Here is a 23,175-nt window from a genome sequence, read left to right as displayed (position 1 = left end):
GGCGACAGTGCATATGCCCTCCGCTCATTCATACTCACCCCCTACCTCAACCCCTCCACACCCAGCCAAAGGAGGTATAACCGGGCCCACATACGCACCAGGAATGTTGTTGAACGGACCTTTGGCATCTGGAAAAGTAGATTCAGATGCCTGCACAAGAGTGGAGGTGCAAGGCAGTATACCCCCATCACCTGCTGCAAGATCATAGCTGTATGTGCAATGTTACACAACCTTGCGGTCAAGAAGGGCACTGAGGTGGAGTTGTCTGACTACGAGGACTATGACGACGACGAAGCTGTGCCACTGACACAGCCAGCTGGGGTGTGTACGCCATGTGATGGCAGATACAGACGTGAGGAGATCACTGAGAACTATTTCTGACTGAGTACAGATGCAAAGACAGCTAAATGTTGCTTGGAAAATTAAATTTTTAATAGTGATGCACCACAGTTACATCACTGAAGTGCATCAAAAAATGGAGTCTGTAAAAACAAATAAAGTCCAGGGTTCTGGTTTGCTCATCCCCCCTTGCCAGCCTATTTTTTGGCCCGCTTTCCAGACCCACTGGGGTGTCCCTCGGCCCCCTCCGAATGGCCTGCAGCATCAGCGGATCGCCTGGTGCTCCTCCTTGGCTCTGATGCAGCGCTGGCCGGGCTGCTGCGGCTGCTGCTGTCTCCAGCATCACCCAGGTCCAGGGCAGGATTGGAGGCGGCGTTTGATATTAACATGGCCTCCATGGCCGTGGTGATCCTGGCCATCCCCCTGGTCAGCTCAGCCGTATGCTGACTGAGCACCGACTCCTGATTTGAGCTTCGATGGCACAGCTGTGCGGTCGCCGCTGCAAGGCGGGCCATGGCCCGGTTGAGCACCCGGGCATCCCTCCTGCGCGCAACCTCATGCTCCTCCTGCCTGGCAGAGGAGTGGGTGATGGCAGTGGTCAGCCTGCCCAACCCTGCTGCCACCTCCTTGTTGCTGTCCACAACAGCCTGGAAACCCTTCACCAACTCCCCCATCTGCATGTTGTGCTGCAGGAGCTGGCGTTGGCAGGCCATGGTGGATCTGGCCTGTTGGCGCTGGATTTTGACCATCTGGCCCTCCAGGCCCAGGAACACACTGCCCTCCCGTGCTGGTGCAGCAGTGGTGGTGGTGGTGGTGGTGGTGGCACGGCGTCTGGCACTGCTGCCTCCGGCCTGCTGAGTGGGCAGGGGTGCCACTGGTGGGGGTGTGGTGCTGGCCGGTCCCGGAGCCCCTGCTCCCAGGACAGGTAGGACGGGTGGCAAGGCCACGGTTGTGGCAGGTGCTGTTGTCGGCGGAATGGTCTGCCTTGTAGGGGAGTTTTCAGGTGAAAATTGCAAGGGGGGTGTGCTGGCCAGTACTGGGGAGTGCACTGCTTGGTAATCAATCACCAGGACTCCCTCCATTCCAAGCCCTGGGGTGTCTTCTTCCTCATCCTCATCCTCCTCCTCCTGGCCAGGCTGGCTGGTGCTCGGCCCTGCCACTGCAGTATTTGATGTTGAAGCTCCCTCTGCTGCCACAGTGGTGCCGCCTGATGGTGCCCCTAGGTACAAAGAAGCATTTGTAAACTGAGTGCCGATGTATTACAGTCAGTACAATTATGGCATTCCACATGTCCTTGCATCTCCTTACACCGTGTCACACTGTTTCCTGTCTTGTGATTCTGCACTGACATATTTGGCTAACTTCTGCTGACTACATGTACCATGATGCTTGTCTCTTGTATGTTGGTGACAGTACAGTGCTGGTGTTTGCCTATGCATTGTGTCTAATGGGGAGGTGTCTGGTAGGGTGTGTCATGATGCGCATGCTTCTTACCTGTAGCTGTGGCCATCGCAGTGCTGTCCAGGGTCCCGATCCCTACGATGCTCTCCCTCTCGATGGTGCTGGAGACAATTTCCTCCAGCTCGGTGAGGGGTGGCGCCGGGTTCTTGCCTCCTCCGGTGAGTCCAGCCTGCCTTTGGAGGTCGGCCAGCTTCCTCTTCGTGAGGCTGCGGAGGTCGTAAAACCTTTTCTTAAGTTCCTCAATGGACCTGGGGGTGACTCCAGCAGCATTGACCTTCTGGGCGATGTCGGCCCACAATCTCCTCTTGGTGCTGTCTGGCACGTTGAGGGACAGCTTGCCAAAGAGCTGGCGGTGCACCCTCACCACCTCCTCAACCAGCACCTGAAGTTCTGTGGTGGTGAATTTGGGCTTCCTCTTTTGGGAGGACTTCTGGCTTCCTGCCTGATCTGCCATGTTCTCCTGCTCCTGCTCAGTCTGCAACCTCCTTCTCCCACTGCTGCTAACTGTGTGTTGGGCCCAGGCAGGCTTTCCAGAAACTTCTAGATACTTCTTAATTGGCTGCACCTGCCAGGGTTGCCACTCCCTGTTTGGGTGGGGGAGGGGGAGCCACCTCATTGGCTGAATCGCCTATTGCCGATTCGGCTATTACCGAATCGGTAAAATCCGATTCGGTAAAATCCGATTCGGTATTTTCCGATTCGGTAAAAGCCGAATCGGTTCATGCAATGCATTCCTATGGGCTTTTTCGCCATGGGTCTATGATTGCCGATTCGGTTTTTACCGAATCGGCTTTTACCGAATCGGTATTCGCCGATTCGGAAATATCCGATTCGGTGGTAGCCGATTCGGTGTTTTCCGATTCGTTGTTGGCCGATTCGGTAATTTCCGATTCGGACCGAGCTGAATCGGAACGTACCGAATCTCATTACCGATGCCGACCGATTCGGTTTTCATTCGGTATTTTTTTCCTACATCTCGTTTTCCGATTTCAGAATACCGATTCGGCCCGCCTCGGTATTTTGAAATCGGAAAATCCCGTTTACCTACATCGGGCCCTATGTGGGGTGTACAGAAATGGGATACCAATAGGTTGCATCAAAATACTCTAAAGAGGAAAAAGTGTCACCCAGACTTGAAACCTCTATGTCCTCTGTAGATAGAGAAGAATCTTCTACCTGTCAAGGAAACAAAAAAGATAACATATATACATTTCCGCACAGAAATCAAAGTAGCCCCACTCACACCATCAAGACAAAGACACACCTGCGTAAACACATTGCGTTCCGCATTATATATAAGCTTATTAGCTAGATCACGTAGAGGCATTTCCTCACGGTGATACTCACCCAGCTTTGTGTGGGTGAAGACCTCACCTCGCCCGGCAACCGCTCGGGAAATTGAGGCCCCGCTCTAGTGTGTAAAAAAGAGGACACAATTAACAAACAGTTTAAGAGTGTCCAGCCGAATCGCTATACACAATAACCCAAAATACGTGTGTTAGACTCATGGCCACCCAAAAACGCTACCAACTACAATCCCTGAGTCAACAGATATAGTTTGTAATGAATAGATAACTCAGAGGAGGGGTGGTGGTAATAATGCCAGTGGTGACCATGCATCACCCCTTAACTCTTGCTGTAAATAGCACTTACAGGGTAGCAATCAGAGCAACCCTTGACTCTTAAAGAAGAAGTCCTCAATGTCGTGTCTACTACTAAAACAGGGCAACAGGGAAGACCTCAGGCATAAACAGTTGCATATCAATTAGAAAACGCTGCACAAACGATGGTGAAAACTGTAGACTCCCAGTGCCGCCTACATCTATATTAGATGCTGAGACCCTGTTCAGGCAACCTACATACACTAAACTGTTGATCACAAAAAGCTGACGCTGTACTGACCTGTCCGTCGGTGCCCGCGCTCAAGTCCGAGCGGAAGTGGAGGCACCGACGGAACTGCCCGTTCAGTTTATAACAGCGAGGCTTGAATTTAAATCAGCCAATGGTGGCTACTGTTGTGGAAAAAGGCCAGTGTTAAAGGCTCAAACAGGCAAGCGGGCTCACCTGGGACAACAGGACGCGAACCAAAGGCGGTCCTGCAGAACCTGGGCTCGTCTATGCGCGCAGGCGCCGAATTGATCTGCTACGATTCCGGCACTAGTCTCCGCGCGCATGCGCAAAAATGCTCGGTTCCGGGACAGAATGCACAATATACTGCCGGTCAGAATTGAAAAGGGCATTCTACTCTCCTACAAAAAGAGTCTAAACTACATCTATGCTAGATGGAAGGGGTAAGAATGGATCCCCTGTCATAAAGAAAAAAGAAAAAAGAAAAAATGGATCGCCATGGTCGTGAATGTCCAGACATGTGGTATCCAGTGGCGATGCTGTGAACAACGTGTGTGTAGAAGCAAGAAACCACGAGTCAAACATATACTTAAATGTTTGTTGTAATATGAGACAGAGGAAAGGGGGGGTTCCTCAATTAATGTAAAGGAATATTCTAGTCATGGAAGTACCATACCTGGCAATGTAAAACGCCACTGCTCTAAAAAACCTCTGACGACTGGCCAGAAAAAGTTGAATAGAACGAAGGTGAAACTCAAAACAGGGGCAGCAGAATGAAGGTAAACAGAGTCAAACACATTTAAATTAGGTGAGCTAAAGTCATGCAACCAACAGATAGGTATGCATATGGAGAAGACCCGCAACCAGGAAGTTGCTCTAATTCATAAAAAACAAAAGTGTGGAGGGTCAAAGAGGGGAAATGTTTTAACGACCTGTCCACTCATGCCCCTATATTGTGAATACGTAACAACGAAGGAGTGGACCAGGTCAGCTAGTGGTGTGTTGCCTTGATTGGAGAGTAGGAATCACAAAGACACCCGTGTGGACCTGTATTGTTGGGTCACATTGGGCTGGAAAAAAGTCCCATGGCCACCCAAAAACGCTACCAACTACAATCCCTGAGTCAACAGATATAGTTTGTAATGAATAGATAACTCAGAGGTCCATCGAGCTGAAACTAGTTGACCCTTTCACATTGCGCCATGATGTAGTCCAATCCATTTACTACTAGGCGTGTTTTTAATCTTGACACCTACACTTGTATTGATAAGCTATGTGCTTAGTCTAGGTAGTCATTTTTACTCATCATTTGTTTCTTAGCACTGCACTTTTTTCACATTTTACTTTGGGCACAATTATGGCACAAAGCGCCATTTGTTCCATTTCTGCAGAATCTCATGAGCGGTATATGGAAAGGCTGTTTATCCCCACATGATGATATACTGCCAAGAGGGTGGTCTGATGGGACTTTTTTCCAGCCCAATGTGACCCAACAATACAGGTCCACACGGGTGTCTTTGTGATTCCTACTCTCCATTCAAGGCAACACACCACTAGCTGACCTGGTCCACTCCTTCGTTGTTACGTATTCACAATATAGGGGCATGAGTGGACAGGTCGTTAAAACATTTCCCCTCTTTGACCCTCCACACTTTTGTTTTTTATGAATTAGAGCAACTTCCTGGTTGCGGGTCTTCTCCATATGCATACCTATCTGTTGGTTGCATGACTTTAGCTCACCTAATTTAAATGTGTTTGACTCTGTTTACCTTCATTCTGCTGCCCCTGCCTTGAGTTTCACCTTCGTTCTATTCAACTTTTTCTGGCCAGTCGTCAGAGGTTTTTTAGAGCAGTGGCGTTTTACCTTGCCAGGTATGGTACTTCCATGACTAGAATATTCCTTTACATTAATTGAGGAACCCCCCCTTTCCTCTGTCTCATATTACAACAAACATTTAAGTATACGTTTGACTCGTGGTTTCTTGCTTCTACACACACGTTGTTCACAGCATCGCCACTGGATACCACATGTCTGGACATTCACGACCATGGCGATCCATTTTTTCTTTTTTCTTTTTTCTTTATGACAGGGGATCCATTCTTACCCCTTCCATCTAGCATAGATGTAGTTTAGACTCTTTTTGTAGGAGAGTAGAATGCCCTTTTCAATTCTGACCGGCAGTATATTGTGCATTCTGTCCCGGAACCGAGCATTTTTGCGCATGCGCGCGGAGACTAGTGCCGGAATCGTAGCAGATCAATTCGGCGCCTGCGCGCATAGACGAGCCCAGGTTCTGCAGGACCGCCTTTGGTTCGCGTCCTGTTGTCCCAGGTGAGCCCGCTTGCCTGTTTGAGCCTTTAACACTGGCCTTTTTCCACAACAGTAGCCACCATTGGCTGATTTAAATTCAAGCCTCGCTGTTATAAACTGAACGGGCAGTTCCGTCGGTGCCTCCACTTCCGCTCGGACTTGAGCGCGGGCACCGACGGACAGGTCAGTACAGCGTCAGCTTTTTGTGATCAACAGTTTAGTGTATGTAGGTTGCCTGAACAGGGTCTCAGCATCTAATATAGATGTAGGCGGCACTGGGAGTCTACAGTTGTCACCATCGTTTGTGCAGCGTTTTCTAATTGATATGCAACTGTTTATGCCTGAGGTCTTCCCTGTTGCCCTGTTTTAGTAGTAGACACGACATTGAGGACTTCTTCTTTAAGAGTCAAGGGTTGCTCTGATTGCTACCCTGTAAGTGCTATTTACAGCAAGAGTTAAGGGGTGATGCATGGTCACCACTGGCATTATTACCACCACCCCTCCTCTGAGTTATCTATTCATTACAAACTATATCTGTTGACTCAGGGATTGTAGTTGGTAGCGTTTTTGGGTGGCCATGAGTCTAACACACGTATTTTGGGTTATTGTGTATAGCGATTCGGCTGGACACTCTTAAACTGTTTGTTAATTGTGTCCTCTTTTTTACACACTAGAGCGGGGCCTCAATTTCCCGAGCGGTTGCCGGGCGAGGTGAGGTCTTCACCCACACAAAGCTGGGTGAGTATCACCGTGAGGAAATGCCTCTACGTGATCTAGCTAATAAGCTTATATATAATGCGGAACGCAATGTGTTTACGCAGGTGTGTCTTTGTCTTGATGGTGTGAGTGGGGCTACTTTGATTTCTGTGCGGAAATGTATATATGTTATCTTTTTTGTTTCCTTGACAGGTAGAAGATTCTTCTCTATCTACAGAGGACATAGAGGTTTCAAGTCTGGGTGACACTTTTTCCTCTTTAGAGTATTTTGATGCAACCTATTGGTATCCCATTTATGTACACCCCACATAGTGTATTGTGTTGCAGTAGCTTACTAATTTTTGGTCCTGATGAAAGCTGGAGCAATGCTCCATCGAGCTGAAACTAGTTGACCCTTTCACATTGCGCCATGATGTAGTCCAATCCATTTACTACTAGGCGTGTTTTTAATCTTGACACCTACACTTGTATTGATAAGCTATGTGCTTAGTCTAGGTAGTCATTTTTACTCATCATTTGTTTCTTAGCACTGCACTTTTTTCACATTTTACTTTGGGCACAATTATGGCACAAAGCGCCATTTGTTCCATTTCCGCAGAATCTCATGAGCGGTATATGGAAAGGCTGTTTATCCCCACATGATGATATACTGCCAAGAGGGTGGTCTGATGGGACTTTTTTCCAGCCCAATGTGACCCAACAATACAGGTCCACACGGGTGTCTTTGTGATTCCTACTCTCCATTCAAGGCAACACACCACTAGCTGACCTGGTCCACTCCTTCGTTGTTACGTATTCACAATATAGGGGCATGAGTGGACAGGTCGTTAAAACATTTCCCCTCTTTGACCCTCCACACTTTTGTTTTTTATGTCCGATATGTTACATCAAGTTCTAATGGCATTTTTTGTTTTTGTTGGTTGTTATCCAATCCTTACCAGTAATAAGTGTGTCAAGCTTCAATTCATTATGCCCAGTGTAGTTTATCACAGTACAAATAATATAAATCAAGAAAAAAACGTTAGAATCATCCATAACATCTACTTACATCCAAAGGATAATTATCTTCGCATCTGAGCCTAAAACCATAAACTGAGCAAACTCCCCACCCCCCTCTCTCTCCTCCCTCTCCCTCTCCCTGGCCTGTCAGTCTTCTACCGTCCATCCCGTCTCTTGCACTGAACTTAGTATGCTTAACTGACCGACACTGTTGGTGTGTATTGGGCCAGTCCATAAAGTCTGCTCTGGTTGTATCATCATTGTACCACAGATTTAGCTTGGGCATGTGTCTGGGTCAGCTAATACGGGTGGGACATCCAATTGTTTTTAGTTCTTCCAGCATAATGTTCCATTCCGTAGAAATGGGGTGTTTTTGTAGTCCACGTGCTTCCTCGCGTCTAAGTGCCGCACTTTCGGCACCTCCCCATCTAGCTACCTCATCCCGCCATATGTGTATTGGAGGGCTCCTAGGGGACTTCCACCGCATCGTGATTGTTCCGATAGCCAATATGAATGCAAGGTCTAAAAATCGCAATTGTACTTTCAAGGCACTGGTGTGCCTACGCATTACAGGATGTTGTCTGTAATTGTGAGGTGCGTGATTTCCACAAGTATAGTCCGGATCTTTCCCCAGTAGTCGCGAAGATGTGGGCAAGCCCATAACATATGAACAAAGCCCGCCTCCTCTGCTTTGCATCTTGGACAGGACGTTATTTCGGCGATTACGGCCCTCCGCGTATTTAATCCGGTCCTGGAGGCCACTAACCTGGTGTTGCAATTGTTTTATGTGTGTAGCATGCTCGAATATTTGGGGGTCAATACTGGCTAACGCCTTCTCACCATCCCCTACTGTGTCGGCGAGCCTCCCATGGTCTGCCCTCAGTAGAGTAAGGCCGGTCGTAAGGGCTCTGATTTGTTGTTCCATTAGTTTCCTAGAGTCTCGAACTTCTTCAAGTATCAGGTCCAGTTTATCATATTGGGTCTCAGCTGAACCAGAGGCAGAGGTGCTTGGCGATGGGTCCCTAGCAGCGGATTCGGGGGGGGGGGGGGGGGGGCACCCGTAGCCAGTCCATTGTCCAGCACCTTACCTTTGGGCCTGCCCATCCTGGACTCCAACCAGCTGCGGGGGCAAGTAAGGCTCTTAGGGCGACCACCGCCAGACTACACCCCTGCCCCACACAATGCAGTCTTGGGATGTAAGAAAAGAAATGGGGGGGTTGGATCTCCCCGGTAGCCACTTGCAGCTACAGTTCACAAGTCTAGGTCACACTCGCCAGGTTACAGCTCCTTTCTTTGTGCCATATAATTCTTAAGAAGTGAGGACTTGTGGGATGGCGGGGGGGGCAGTACTCTTCCTTACTGGGTCCCTCCAAGACTTGCCCAGGCACCTCAAATCAATTTTGACCCCTCAATCCGCCTCCGCCGCCAAAGAACAGAGAGCCGCTGCACTGCTAGGCCCACCAGTGGCCGCGGCACCCCCCACCCTGAGTCCCTCCAAGTCTTGCCCAGGCACCTCAAATCAATTTTGACCCATCAATCCGCCCCTGCCGCCAAAGAACAGAGAGCCGCTGCACTGCTAGGCCCGCCAGTGTTCGCGGCACCCCCCACCCTGGGTCCCTCCAAGTCTTGCCCAGGCACCTCAAATCAATTTTGACCCCTCAATCTGCCTCCGCCGCCAAAGAACAGAGAGCCGCTGCACTGCTAGGCCCACCAGCAGCCGTGGCACCCCCAAACCGCTGTCCCCTTGTCCCAATATGTCCCGGACGTCATCACTGTGAAGAGGAGCCAGTCTCAGTGCGGACACGCCAACTGCAGAATCCCAGCAATAATGTCCCCAGCGTCTCACGACTCAGCAGCACCGGTTGGGGGGGTATCCACTGTGCGCACCGTGGGGTGGGGGGGAAGGGCTCGCCCGCCCCACCTGGTATCCCCGCCATACAGCAGCAGGAGTCCGCAGCTATGTCCCGTGTGCAGGTCAATCGGGTCGTCGTCTACGGGCACCAGGCAGCGCGGGCTCTGAAAGTGAGGAGAGGGGAGGAGAAGCGAGAAGGCCCACACTCAGCCCGGTCCTGCGAGGCGCCCGCTCTCACCCGCTCCCAGTGCTGCACTTTACCGCAGGCTGCACTGTCACACCAGCAGCGACCAGCCCCCTTCTCAGCAGCCGAAGACCACAGCACGATCCGCCAGCCAATCAGGGCCAGTCGTCCGCCACTACAGGGGCTTCAGGAGCACACTCGGCCGGGATCAGCAAGGCTGCAGCAAGCCAGCTCTGGCAGGGTTCCACAGGCAGGCCGCTGGTCCTGCTCCTGCATCCAGGCGCCAGCATCCACTGCCCCGCCGCCGCCTCACCGGATCGGACCCACAGTTTACCTCCCCGGACACGAGTGTAGGCCGTCGGGACGCTCCAGACAACGGCGGTGTCCGGCAGCGCGGTGATTATACAGGATTAGTCCCGCCAGGATCCGGAGCCTCACCAGTTTGCTACCGCCATCCTAGGCGGTTGGCCACGCCCCGGGATGTAAACTTATTATCAGATTCATGTCACCATCTGCCTTACTTTCTCCTGATTTCACTAGCTCTCTTCCGCTCCAGGGTCCCCTGGATATAGCCACCCAATCCCACCTACACACCTCACTGGAAGGCCATCTGAGCGAGATAGCACTCTGCCTTCAACAACTTAAGACAGAGGTGCGTAGTCTAGTACATATCACTGAGGCTTTGTCTGCTAACTCCAGACTAAGCTGCTCCACCATGAAAGATCACTATCTCTTCTCGCTCTCAGATTGCCGGTGTACCGGGCTCCCTCCCCCCCTTTATACTCGGCGATCACCTTCTCACACCACCCACACACCCCTTAGGTGGGCCTCTGCTCTGCTCCCTATAGACCTTGCTCACTCTTACAGATGCAGAGCCTCCCTGTCTGATATGGATATTCATTCTCTCCTACTTTCTTATGTTCCAGCACATCCCCCCACCATAGCAAACTCTCAAAAAATTGAAGCCATCCCCACTGATCCCTTCAGGGAACTTAGGCCAAACACCAGATCCTTAAATGAGAACGACCTCACGAGAGTAGTCACCACCACTCTACTGGCATCAACAGATACCAACATAAGTCTCAAATGCGAGCTACTAAATTGTAGATCGGCGGCTAAACACACTGCTGACATTGCTGACCTCACCCTGGTGCAGGATCTTGACCTTGTAATGTTGACAGAAACCTGGCTAAATGACTCAGCGCTCCCCATCCTGGACTTCTTAATACCGCCCAACTATGATATCATTAGGATGGACAGATCCAGTGCTCAAGGTGGAGGCATAGCTTGTTTATATCGTAGCAATCTTACAGTGAAAGTACTACCGACTGACCTCCTACCGTCCTGTGAATACCTATACATTGAAGTGACTGGTGGCAACAATCACTCAAGCAAACTGCACACGTTTTACCACCCCCCTCGCAACAACCTTCCCTTCACAGAGCAGATCATGAACATTATCTCGACCAATACAGATTGCCATGGCACTTAGATCTTCCTGGGAGATTTCCACCTCCACTGGAACAATGTAAATGATGTGGCGGTAAATAGCCTTAAATCCTTCCTACTTGACCCCAACCTAATCCAAATCTGTGACAGCCCCACTCATACCAAAGGAGCTACATTAGATCTTGTCATTGGTAAACCCAACTCCATCCTCCTGGATTTGATTCTCCCATGTGATTGGAAAGACCACTACTGCATCTCCTTCCGCATCTTGGAACCGGTAAGAGCAAGTAAATCCGAGCCTAATAACCCAAAACTGTTGAAAAGATGCCTACGGAACATCAACCCGCAAGAGCTGACTGCTCTCTGCGATACCATCCTGCCCCCCCCCCCCTGCCGAACATGTCTAATGTCCACGACTTTAAGGCCTTCTATAACAACTACAGCTTAAAAGAATGTCCTCTAAACTCTCTAAACAAAAGAGAGCAAACCAGGTCAAGGGAATGGTGTCCAACCATGTGAGAATCCATGAACAAACATTGAACGCATGTGTGAGCACCTGTCATTGAGGTACATAGGCTATAAATAAAACCCCATCAGACCAGCCATTTGCCGGAGAATACGTCATATGAGGGTTTGGTACCGCACTATAACCCACATCCGACTTAGTGATGACGGTGTAGGAGTAAATGTCAGTACTATAGCCATGAAACTCAATGCAGAGATATTGTGCAGTGCTACAATGATAGTGAAACTTTAAAAATGGCTACTTAAACACAGAAATAGGTTCAAAGCGAAAGACTAAGTGTCAAGATTAAAAGCATGCCGAGTAGTACGACTACCCAATGGCAATTATACAAAACGGTCGACATGTTTCAGCCAAGTAGGGAATTACCCTGGCTTTCTTCAGGACCTTTGAATACAATATGGCTACTGCAACTTTGAAAAAAACTTTTTGTGTCAAATGTAACATGACAGTATGTACTGGAAACAAGTTACATAGCTACCAGGAACTTGAAAGAATGTGAGTCCACTGGAAGGGAAGAGACGTGTCTTCTTCCTAACAAGACAACAGAAAATATATAATTGTTTTTCTTACTCATCAACATTGGATGTCACACATACGATCGCTAAAAGCACATGAGAAACACATAGACAGACACTAGCATAAGTAATTTACATTATGCATTATAAAGAAAGCATATTAGCTTAATCACCAGGAAGTATTTCTTCGCGGTGATACTCACCCAGCGTTGTGTGGGTGAAGACCTCATCTCACCCGGCAACCGCTCGGGAGTGTGAGGCCCCGCTCTGTGGTGTAAAAAAGGGCACAGTAAGTACTACGATCCTCTGCGTCCAAACCAATTGTTTTACACACTAAACCCAACAAAAGTGTATTAGAAGCACCCTTGGCCATACTCCAAAAAATACCCACTGCAAAGTTCTCTTTGAACCTATAAAAGCTATGGGACTTCCACAAGATTTTTAAACAATATGTTAGAAAGCACTGAAAAATACTGCTTCTCTCGAATTAGGAGTGTCAGATAACAATGGTTACAGAGAGCCTGGCCAGAAACTAACCTGTCCGTCGGTACCTCCAGTCGAAGCCGAACGGGAGGGGAGGAACTCTTTGTGCCGTTTTCCACCTTAATAAATAGATATGTTTAATTGGAGGTGAAGGGCGTTGACTTCGTGTAGCCTGACGCGCCAAGAAACACTGTTTCTGCGCGCATGCGCTGTTGCCCTAAGAGTATTTGTATCGCGCCCGGGCTCTAGTCGTGTCTAATAGCCAATCAAACAGAAAATGCGGCTATCAACCCAGAATATTGTGGGTGTATTTGCCCGAGAGACTGGGAATAATGCGCTACGGAGCGCACTAGACACGAAGTATACGACTTACGTGTTGAAGAACTACAACGGTAGTGTGCGCACGATCACGGGACAGAACACTGATCCCCGAGCATGCGCACCAGTGAATGCTACCGCCCTGCAGATGCGTGATACATATTCAGTGTCAACAATACAGAGTGTAGAGCAAACGGCGCCATGAATTAACTCAAATGAAAACAACCAAAGGGTGTATATATTGATAGATCCTGTGATTCAAGGACTGGCATGAGCAGTATAGGACGTGTGGTACTTTGTGCAGTGACTCGATCAATCTTAATTAAGGGGGTATTTATCAAGGTAGAAGACCGTTCTATATTAGAGAGTTGGTATGTAAAGAGTAAAAATCATGTGAGATTACCAGAAGTTGACAAAAACGATCTTTAGAGTAACCAGGTCAAACCCAATAAAAAGAGTATTAACTTTAAGGGAAAAAGACCATTCAATACTTGAGTGTGTAGTATTATCAAGCTTATTGCCTACGGCAATGTTTATTTTGAGTGGAAGTAGTATGTAGTGTGGGGTAGGAAGAGATGAGCGGAGGGGCTGCATGCACAATTAAGTTGGGTGAGCTGAAAGGGTACAAAATGTTTGTATCCATGATATACGACCCGCAACCAGAGGTTGCACTAAATACCATAAGACAAAAAGGGTGTGTGGAGGGGCAAGGGGTAGTTTAACGACCTGTATGCTCAGTCCCCTATCCTAAACGTTCCAAACAAAAGAGAGCAAACCAGGTCAAGGGAATGGTGTCCAACCATGTGAGAATACATGAACAAACATTGAACGCATGTGTGAGCACCTGTCATTGAGGTACATAGGCTATAAATAAAACCCCATCAGACCAGCCATTTGCCGGAGAATACGTCATATGAGGGTTTGGTACCGCACTATAACCCACATCCGACTTAGTGATGACGGTGTAGGAGTAAATGTCAGTACTATAGCCATGAAACTCAATGCAGAGATATTGTGCAGTGCTACAATGATAGTGAAACTTTAAAAATGGCTACTTAAACTCAGAAATAGGTTCAAAGCGAAAGACTAAGTGTCAAGATTAAAAGCATGCCGAGTAGTACGACTACCCAATGGCAATTATACAAAACGGTCGACATGTTTCAGCCAAGTAGGGAATTACCCTGGCTTTCTTCAGGACCTTTGAATACAATATGGCTACTGCAACTTTGAAAAAAACTTTTTGTGTCAAATGTAACATGACAGTATGTACTGGAAACAAGTTACATAGCTACCAGGAACTTGAAAGAATGTGAGTCCACTGGAAGGGAAGAGACGTGTCTTCTTCCTAACAAGACAACAGAAAACATATAATTGTTTTTCTTACTCATCAACATTGGATGTCACACATACGATCGCTAAAAGCACATGAGAAACACATAGACAGACACCAGCATAAGTAATTTACATTATGCATTATAAAGAAAGCATATTAGCTTAATCACCAGGAAGTATTTCTTCGCGGTGATACTCACCCAGCGTTGTGTGGGTGAAGACCTCATCTCACCCGGCAACCGCTCGGGAGTGTGAGGCCCCGCTCTGTGGTGTAAAAAAGGGCACAGTAAGTACTACGATCCTCTGCGTCCAAACCAATTGTTTTACACACTAAACCCAACAAACGTGTATTAGAAGCACCCTTGGCCATACTCCAAAAAATACCCACTGCAAAGTTCTCTTTGAACCTATAAAAGCTATGGGACTTCCACAAGATTTTTAAACAATATGTTAGAAAGCACTGAAAAATACTGCTTCTCTCGAATTAGGAGTGTCAGATAACAATGGTTACAGAGAGCCTGGCCAGAAACTAACCTGTCCGTCGGTACCTCCAGTCGAAGCCGAACGGGAGGGGAGGAACTCTTTGTGCCGTTTTCCACCTTAATAAATAGATATGTTTAATTGGAGGTGAAGGGCGTTGACTTCGTGTAGCCTGACGCGCCAAGAAACACTGTTTCTGCACGCATGCGCTGTTGCCCTAAGAGTCTTTGTATCGCGCCCGGGCTCTAGTCGTGTCTAATAGCCATTCAAACAGAAAATGCGGCTATCAACCCAGAATATTGTGGGTGTATTTGCCCGAGAGACTGGGAATAATGCGCTACGGAGCGCACTAGACACAAAGTATACGACTTACGTGTTGAAGAACTACAACGGTAGTGTGCGCACGATCACGGGACAGAACACTGGTCCCCGAGCATGCGCACCAGTGAATGCTACCGCCCTGCAGATGCGTGATACATATTCAGTGTCAACAATACAGAGTGTAGAGCAAACGGCGCCATGAATTAACTCAAATGAAAACAACCAAAGGGTGTATATATTGATAGATCCTGTGATTCAAGGACTGGCATGAGCAGTATAGGACGTGTGGTACTTTGTGCAGTGACTCGATCAATCTTAATTAAGGGGGTATTTATCAAGGTAGAAGACCGTTCTATATTAGAGAGTTGTTATGTAAAGAGTAAAAATCATGTGAGATTACCAGAAGTTGACAAAAACGATCTTTAGAGTAACCAGGTCAAACCCAATAAAAAGAGTATTAACTTTAAGGGGAAAAGACCATTCAATACTTGAGTGTGTAGTATTATCAAGCTTATTGCCTACGGCAATGTTTATTTTGAGTGGAAGTAGTATGTAGTGTGGGGTAGGAAGAGATGAGCGGAGGGGCTGCATGCACAATTAAGTTGGGTGAGCTGAAAGGGTACAAAATGTTTGTATCCATGATATACGACCCGCAACCAGAGGTTGCACTAAATACCATAAGACAAAAAGGGTGTGTGGAGGGTCAAGGGGTAGTTTAACGACCTGTATGCTCAGACCCCTATCCTAAACGTTCCAAACAAAAGAGAGCAAACCAGGTCAAGGGAATGGTGTCCAACCATGTGAGAATACATGAACAAACATTGAACGCATGTGTGAGCACCTGTCATTGAGGTACATAGGCTATAAATAAAACCCCATCAGACCAGCCATTTGCCGGAGAATACGTCATATGAGGGTTTGGTACCGCACTATAACCCACATCCGACTTAGTGATGACGGTGTAGGAGTAAATGTCAGTACTATAGCCATGAAACTCAATGCAGAGATATTGTGCAGTGCTACAATGATAGTGAAACTTTAAAAATGGCTACTTAAACTCAGAAATAGGTTCAAAGCGAAAGACTAAGTGCCAAGATTAAAAGCATGCCGAGTAGTACGACTACCCAATGGCAATTATACAAAACGGTCGACATGTTTCAGCCAAGTAGGGAATTACCCTGGCTTTCTTCAGGACCTTTGAATACAATATGGCTACTGCAACTTTGAAAAAAACTTTTTGTGTCAAATGTAACATGACAGTATGTACTGGAAACAAGTTACATAGCTACCAGGAACTTGAAAGAATGTGAGTCCACTGGAAGGGAAGAGACGTGTCTTCTTCCTAACAAGACAACAGAAAACATATAATTGTTTTTCTTACTCATCAACATTGGATGTCACACATACGATCGCTAAAAGCACATGAGAAACACATAGACAGACACCAGCATAAGTAATTTACATTATGCATTATAAAGAAAGCATATTATCTTAATCACCAGGAAGTATTTCTTCGCAGTGATACTCACCCAGCGTTGTGTGGGTGAAGACCTCATCTCACCCGGCAACCGCTCGGGAGTGTGAGGCCCCGCTCTGTGGTGTAAAAAAGGGCACAGTAAGTACTACGATCCTCTGCGTCCAAACCAATTGTTTTACACACTAAACCCAACAAACGTGTATTAGAAGCACCCTTGGCCATACTCCAAAAAATACCCACTGCAAAGTTCTCTTTGAACCTATAAAAGCTATGGGACTTCCACAAGATTTTTAAACAATATGTTAGAAAGCACTGAAAAATACTGCTTCTCTCGAATTAGGAGTGTCAGATAACAATGGTTACAGAGAGCCTGGCCAGAAACTAACCTGTCCGTCGGTACCTCCAGTCGAAGCCGAACGGGAGGGGAGGAACTCTTTGTGCCGTTTTCCACCTTAATAAATAGATATGTTTAATTGGAGGTGAAGGGCGTTGACTTCGTGTAGCCTGACGCGCCAAGAAACACTGTTTCTGCACGCATGCGCTGTTGCCCTAAGAGTCTTTGTATCGCGCCCGGGCTCTAGTCGTGTCTAATAGCCAATCAAACAGAAAATGCGGCTATCAACCCAGAATATTGTGGGTGTATTTGCCCGAGAGACTGGGAATAATGCGCTACGGCGCGCACTAGACACGAAGTATACGACTTACGTGTTGAAGAACTACAACGGTAGTGTGCGCACGATCACGGGACAGAACACTGGTCCCCGAGCATGCACACCAGTGAATGCTACCGCCCTGCAGATGCGTGATACATATTCAGTGTCAACAATACAGAGTGTAGAGCAAACGGCGCCATGAATTAACTCAAATGAAAACAACCAAAGGGTGTATATATTGATAGATCCTGTGATTCAAGGACTGGCATGAGCAGTATTGGACGTGTGGTACTTTGTGCAGTGACTCAATCAATCTTAATTAAGGGGTATTTATCAAGGTAGAAGACCGTTCTATATTGGAGAGTTGGTATGTAAAGAGTAAAAATCATGTGAGATTACCAGAAGTTGACAAAAACGATCTTTAGAGTAACCAGGTCAAACCCAATAAAAAGAGTATTAACTTTAAGGGAAAAAGACCATTCAATACTTGAGTGTGTAGTATTATCAAGCTTATTGCCTACGGCAATGTTTATTTTGAGTGGAAGTAGTATGTAGTGTGGGGTAGGAAGAGATGAGCGGAGGGGCTGCATGCATTGAGTTTCATGGCTATAGTACTGACATTTACTCCTACACCGTCATCACTAAGTCGGATGTGGGTTATAGTGCGGTACCAAACCCTCATATGACGTATTCTCCGGCAAATGGCTGGTCTGATGGGGTTTTATTTATAGCCTATGTACCTCAATGACAGGTGCTCACACATGCGTTCAATGTTTGTTCATGTATTCTCACATGGTTGGACACCATTCCCTTGACCTGGTTTGCTCTCTTTTGTTTGGAACGTTTAGGATAGGGGACTGAGCATACAGGTCGTTAAACTACCCCTTGACCCTCCACACACCCTTTTTGTCTTATGGTATTTAGTGCAACCTCTGGTTGCGGGTCGTATATCATGGATACAAACATTTTGTACCCTTTCAGCTCACCCAACTTAATTGTGCATGTAGCCCCTCCGCTCATCTCTTCCTACCCCACACTACATACTACTTCCACTCAAAATAAACATTGCCGTAGGCAATAAGCTTGATAATACTACACACTCAAGTATTGAATGGTCTTTTTCCCTTAAAGTTAATACTCTTTTTATTGGGTTTGACCTGGTTACTCTAAAGATCGTTTTTGTCAACTTCTGGTAATCTCACATGATTTTTACTCTTTACATACCAACTCTCTAATATAGAACGGTCTTCTACCTTGATAAATACCCCCTTAATTAAGATTGATCGAGTCACTGCACAAAGTACCACACGTCCTATACTGCTCATGCCAGTCCTTGAATCACAGGATCTATCAATATATACACCCTTTGGTTGTTTTCATTTGAGTTAATTCATGGCGCCGTTTGCTCTACACTCTGTATTGTTGACACTGAATATGTATCACGCATCTGCAGGGCGGTTGCATTCACTGGTGCGCATGCTCGGGGACCAGTGTTCTGTCCCGTGATCGTGCGCACACTACCGTTGTAGTTCTTCAACACGTAAGTCGTATACTTCGTGTCTAGTGCGCTCCGTAGCGCATTATTCCCAGTCTCTCGGGCAAATACACCCACAATATTCTGGGTTGATAGCCGCATTTTCTGTTTGATTGGCTATTAGACACGACTAGAGCCCGGGCGCGATACAAAGACTCTTAGGGAAACAGCGCATGCGCGCAGAAACAGTGTTTCTTGGCGCGTCAGGCTACACGAAGTCAACGCCCTTCACCTCCAATTAAACATATCTATTTATTAAGGTGGAAAACGGCACAAAGAGTTCCTCCCCTCCCGTTCGGCTTCGACTGGAGGTACCGACGGACAGGTTCGTTTCTGGCCAGGCTCTCTGTAACCATTGTTATCTGACACTCCTAATTCGAGAGAAGCAGTATTTTTCAGTGCTTTCTAACATATTGTTTAAAAATCTTGTGGAAGTCCCATAGCTTTTATAGGTTCAAAGAGAACTTTGCAGTGGGTATTTTTTGGAGTATGGCCAAGGGTGCTTCTAATACATGTTTGTTGGGTTTAGTGTGTAAAACAATTGGTTTGGACGCAGAGGATCGTAGTACTTACTGTGCCCTTTTTTACACCACAGAGCGGGGCCTCACACTCCCGAGCGGTTGCCGGGTGAGATGAGGTCTTCACCCACACAACGCTGGGTGAGTATCACCGCGAAGAAATACTTCCTGGTGATTAAGCTAATATGCTTTCTTTATAATGCATAATGTAAATTACTTATGCTGGTGTCTGTCTATGTGTTTCTCATGTGCTTTTAGCGATCGTATGTGTGACATCCAATGTTGATGAGTAAGAAAAACAATTATATGTTTTCTGTTGTCTTGTTAGGAAGAAGACACGTCTCTTCCCTTCCAGTGGACTCACATTCTTTCAAGTTCCTGGTAGCTATGTAACTTGTTTCCAGTACATACTGTCATGTTACATTTGACACAAAAAGTTTTTTTCAAAGTTGCAGTAGCCATATTGTATTCAAAGGTCCTGAAGAAAGCCAGGGTAATTCCCTACTTGGCTGAAACATGTCGACCGTTTTGTATAATTGCCATTGGGTAGTCGTACTACCCGGCATGCTTTTAATCTTGACACTTAGTCTTTCGCTTTGAACCTATTTCTGAGTTTAAGTAGCCATTTTTAAAGTTTCACTATCATTGTAGCACTGCACAATATCTCTGCATTGAGTTTCATGGCTATAGTACTGACATTTACTCCTACACCGTCATCACTAAGTCGGATGTGGGTTATAGTGCGGTACCAAACCCTCATATGACGTATTCTCCGGCAAATGGCTGGTCTGATGGGGTTTTATTTATAGCCTATGTACCTCAATGACAGGTGCTCACACATGCGTTCAATGTTTGTTCATGCATTCTCACATGATTGGACACCATTCCCTTGACCTGGTTTGCTCTCTTTTGTTTGGAACGTTTAGGATAGGGGACTGAGCATACAGGTCGTTAAACTACCCCTTGACCCTCCACACACCCTTTTTGTCTTATGGTATTTAGTGCAACCTCTGGTTGCGGGTCGTATATCATGGATACAAACATTTTGTACCCTTTCAGCTCACCCAACTTAATTGTGCATGCAGCCCCTCCGCTCATCTCTTCCTACCCCACACTACATACTACTTCCACTCAAAATAAACATTGCCGTAGGCAATAAGCTTGATAATACTACACACTCAAGTATTGAATGGTCTTTTTCCCTTAAAGTTAATACTCTTTTTATTGGGTTTGACCTGGTTACTCTAAAGATCGTTTTTGTCAACTTCTGGTAATCTCACATGATTTTTACTCTTTACATACCAACTCTCTAATATAGAACGGTCTTCTACCTTGATAAATACCCCCTTAATTAAGATTGATCGAGTCACTGCACAAAGTACCACACGTCCTATACTGCTCATGCCAGTCCTTGAATCACAGGATCTATCAATATATACACCCTTTGGTTGTTTTCATTTGAGTTAATTCATGGCGCCGTTTGCTCTACACTCTGTATTGTTGACACTGAATATGTATCACGCATCTGCAGGTTGGTAGCATTCACTGGTGCGCATGCTCGGGGACCAGTGTTCTGTCCCGTGATCGTGCGCACACTACCGTTGTAGTTCTTCAACACGTAAGTCGTATACTTCGTGTCTAGTGCGCTCCGTAGCGCATTTTTCCCAGTCTCTCGGGCAAATACACCCACAATATTCTGGGTTGATAGCCGCATTTTCTGTTTGATTGGCTATTAGACACGACTAGAGCCCGGGCGCGATACAAAGACTCTTAGGGCAACAGCGCATGCGCGCAGAAACAGTGTTTCTTGGCGCGTCAGGCTACACGAAGTCAACGCCCTTCACCTCCAATTAAACATATCTATTTATTAAGGTGGAAAACGGCACAAAGAGTTCCTCCCCTCCCGTTCGGCTTCGACTGGAGGTACCGACGGACAGGTTAGTTTCTGGCCAGGCTCTCTGTAACCATTGTTATCTGACACTCCTAATTCGAGAGAAGCAGTATTTTTCAGTGCTTTCTAACATATTGTTTAAAAATCTTGTGGAAGTCCCATAGCTTTTATAGGTTCAAAGAGAACTTTGCAGTGGGTATTTTTTGGAGTATGGCCATGGGTGCTTCTAATACACGTTTGTTGGGTTTAGTGTGTAAAACAATTGGTTTGGACGCAGAGGATCGTAGTACTTACTGTGCCCTTTTTTACACCACATAGCGGGGCCTCACACTCCCGAGCGGTTGCCGGGTGAGATGAGGTCTTCACCCACACAACGCTGGGTGAATATCACCGCGAAGAAATACTTCCTGGTGATTAAGCTAATATGCTTTCTTTATAATGCATAATGTAAATTACTTATGCTGGTGTCTGTCTATGTGTTTCTCATGTGCTTTTAGCGATCGTATGTGTGACATCCAATGTTGATGAGTAAGAAAAACAATTATATGTTTTCTGTTGTCTTGTTAGGAAGAAGACACGTCTCTTCCCTTCCAGTGGACTCACATTCTTTCAAGTTCCTGGTAGCTATGTAACTTGTTTCCAGTACATACTGTCATGTTACATTTGACACAAAAAGTTTTTTTCAAAGTTGCAGTAGCCATATTGTATTCAAAGGTCCTGAAGAAAGCCAGGGTAATTCCCTACTTGGCTGAAACATGTCGACCGTTTTGTATAATTGCCATTGGGTAGTCGTACTACTCGGCATGCTTTTAATCTTGACACTTAGTCTTTCGCTTTGAACCTATTTCTGAGTTTAAGTAGCCATTTTTAAATTTACCTATCATGGTAGCACTGCACAATATCTCTGCATTGAGGTTCATGGCTATAGTACTGACATTTACTCCTACACCGTCATCACTAAGTCGGATGTGGGTTATAGTGCGGTACCAAACCCTCATATGACGTATTCTCCGGCAAATGGCTGGTCTGATGGGGTTTTATTTATAGCCTATGTACCTCAATGACAGGTGCTCACACATGCGTTCAATGTTTGTTCATGTATTCTCACATGGTTGGACACCATTCCCTTGACCTGGTTTGCTCTCTTTTGTTTGGAACGTTTAGGATAGGGGACTGAGCATACAGGTCGTTAAACTACCCCTTGACCCTCCACACACCCTTTTTGACTTATGATGTCCTCTAAACTCTCCAAACCATGGTTTACTGATAGTCTTAATTCCGAAAGAAGAAACTTAAGACTTGCCTAAAGGCTGTGGTTTTCCTATCCCTCCCTTGAGACAGTCTACCACCTGAGACGCATATATAACAAACGCATCAGATGCTCAAAGGCCTCCTTTTTCAGAACTCAACTAGACCAAGCAAAAAAAGTCCACAAAAAAACTTCGAACTCATCAAGTCCCAAGCCAATAGTCATACGAGCTCTGCGTCACTGGGTCAAGGGACATTGCCTAATTGTGAAGAATTCGCTAAGAATTAAACTGAATTGCGATCTGCCTGTGACCACCTGTCAATCAGTCCACTGACCTCCCTCTTTCCACTAGGCATGGATATCACTGACCCTGTACAACCCAACCTCCCCAAACACAGTGCATCCTGGAGTCTGTTCCAAACTTTGGATGAATGCACTATACGCAAAACACGGTCGACTCTGAAACCTTCCAATCACTGCAACAACTCTATGCCATTGATCCTTTTTCCGGAAGTTAGATCCTCCTTACTAACATTGTGGACTACGATCGTCAATGCATCACTTCGGCAAGGTGCTATCCCGGATTGCCTAAAATCGGGTCAATTTACCCTGATTCTAAAGAAACCAACTGCTGATCCCACGGACTTTATTATCTTTCGCCCAATCTCCAACATCCCCACCCTGGCAAAGCTCCTGGAGAAATGTGCGCTCGCCCAAC

The sequence above is a fragment of the Lissotriton vulgaris genome, chromosome 11 (assembly GCF_964263255.1).
Source record: "Lissotriton vulgaris chromosome 11, aLisVul1.2, whole genome shotgun sequence".
Taxonomy (NCBI): domain Eukaryota; kingdom Metazoa; phylum Chordata; class Amphibia; order Caudata; family Salamandridae; genus Lissotriton; species Lissotriton vulgaris.
Note: the sequence above shows the minus strand (reverse complement) of the source record.